The following is a 2320-nucleotide window of genomic DNA, read 5'->3' on the forward strand; positions in this document are numbered from 1 at the left end:
CTTTTATTGCACTTCCCAGATACTGCATAGTCACAAATTTGTGGCAACCCTGCATCAAGCAAGTCTATCAGCACTGTTTTTCCAACAGCATTTCTCATTTCATATTTCTGTGTCACATTTTGGTAATTCTCACAATATTTCAAACTTTTTTCTTATTATTACGTTTGTTATGATGATCTGTGATCAGTGATGTTAGTATTGTAATTGTTTTCGGGCAGTACAAACAGTTCCTGTAAGAGACAACAAACTTAATCGATAAGTGTGTGTGCTCTGACTGTGCCACCAACCGGTTCCTCCATCTCTCCTTTTCTCCTCAGGCCACCCTGTTCCCTGAGACTCAACAGTATTGAAATCAGGCCAATTAATACCCCTACAATGGCCTCTAAATGTTCCAGTGAAAGGAAGAGTCACTCGTCTCTCACTTTAAATCAAATGCTTGAAAGATGGAGCTTAGTGAGGAAGTCATGCCAAAAGCTGAGATGCCTCTAAAGCTAGGCCTGTTGCACCAGTTAGCCAAGGTATGATGCACAGGGAAAGCTCTGGAAGGAAATTAAAAGTGGTACTTCAGTGAACACACAAATGACAGGAAAGCAAAACAGCCTTGTTGTTGATATGAAGAAGGTTTTAGTGGTCTGGGTAGAAAATCAAACCAGCCACAACATTCCCCTTAAGCCAAAGTCTTAATCTGGAACAAGGCTCTAACTCTCTTTACTTCTACGAAGGCTGAGAGAGGCGATGAAGCTTCAGAAGAGAAGTTCGAAGCTGGCAGAGATTGGTTCATGAGGATTAAGGAAAGAAGCCGTCTTTGTAACATCAAAGTGCAAGGTGTAGCAGCAAGTGCTGTTACAGAGGGTGCAGCAAATTATCCAGAATATCTAGCTGAGATCATTAATGAAGGTGGTTACACTAAACAATGGATCGTCAATGTAGATGAAATGCCTTATACTGGAGGAAGATGCCATCTAGGACTTTCATAGCTAGAAAGAAGTCATTTTCTGGCTTCAAAGCTTCAAAGGATAGCCTGACTCTCTTGTTGAGGGTTAATGCAACTGGTGACTTGAAGTTGAACCTAATGCTCATTTACCATTCTTATAACCCTAGGGCTTTAAGAATTATACTAAATCTACTCTGCCTCTGTTCTAAATATGGAACAACAAAGCCTGGATGACAGCACATCTGTTTACAACATGGTTTACTGAATATTTTAAGCCCACTGTTGAGACCTACCACTCAGAAAAAGAGATCCCTTTCAAAATATTACTGCTCATTGGCAATGCACCGGGTGACCCAAGAGCTTTGATGAAGATGTACAAGATTAATGTTTTCACGCCTGCTAACACAACATCCATTCTGCAGCCCGTGCATCAAGAAGTCATTTTGACTTTCAAGTCTTATTATTTAAGAAATGCATTTCATAAGGCTATAGCTGTCATACATTCCTCTGATGGATCTAGGCAAAGTCAATTCAAAACCTTCTGGAAAGGATTCATCATTCTAGATACCAGTAAGAACATTTGTGATTCATGGGAAGAGGCCAAAGTATCAACATTAACAGGAGTTTGAAGGAAGTTGATTCCAACCCTCGTGGATGACTTGAAGGGTTCAAGATTTCAGGAGGAAGTAACTGCAGAAGTGGAAATAACAAGAGAACTAGAATTAAACGTGGAGCCTGAAGATGTGACTGAATTGGTGTACCTTATGATAAAACTTGAACAGATGAAGAGTTGCCTCACGGATGAGCAATGAAAGTGGTTTCTTGAGACGGAATCTACTCCTGGTGAAGATGCTGTTGAAACGACAAGGGATTTAGAACATTACATAAACTTAGTTGACAAAGCAGCAGGGATTGAGAGGACTGACTCCAATTTTGAAAGAAGTTCTATTGTGGGTAGAATGCTATCAGACAGCATTACATGCTGCAGAGATATCGTTCATGAAAGAAAGAGTCAATTGATGAGGCAAACTGCATTGTTGTCTTACTTCAAGAAATTTCCACAGCCTCTCCAACCTTTAGCAAGTACCCACCCTGATCGGTCAGCGGCCATCAACATTGAGGCAAGACTCCACCACAGAAAAGATTAGGCTCAGATGATGGTTAGCATTTTTAGCAAAAAAGTCTTTTAAATTAAGGTATGTACATTTTTTTTAGACATAATGCTATTGCAAACTTAATAGACTACAGTACAGTGTAAATATAACTTTTATGTGCACTGGGATACCAAAAAATTTCTATGACTCACTGTCTTGGGACGTGTGCTTTATTGCTTGGCCTGGAATTGAGCCAGCAATATCTTTGAGGTATGCCTGTGTTTTATATTTC

The 2320-nt window shown here is 39.9% G+C and overlaps 1 pseudogene; it reads left to right on the forward strand.

The window, feature by feature from the left end:
* Positions 1-375: 375 nt before the first annotated feature.
* LOC113624200 (tigger transposable element-derived protein 1-like) lies at positions 376-2099 on the forward strand (annotated as a pseudogene).
* The last annotated feature ends 221 nt before the right edge of the window (positions 2100-2320 follow it).

Source organism: Aethalodelphis obliquidens, unplaced genomic scaffold (genome assembly GCF_003676395.1).
Source record: "Aethalodelphis obliquidens isolate GAN/ISIS:26980383/991018 unplaced genomic scaffold, ASM367639v1 scaffold12, whole genome shotgun sequence".
In the NCBI taxonomy this organism is placed as follows: Eukaryota; Metazoa; Chordata; class Mammalia; order Artiodactyla; family Delphinidae; genus Aethalodelphis; species Aethalodelphis obliquidens.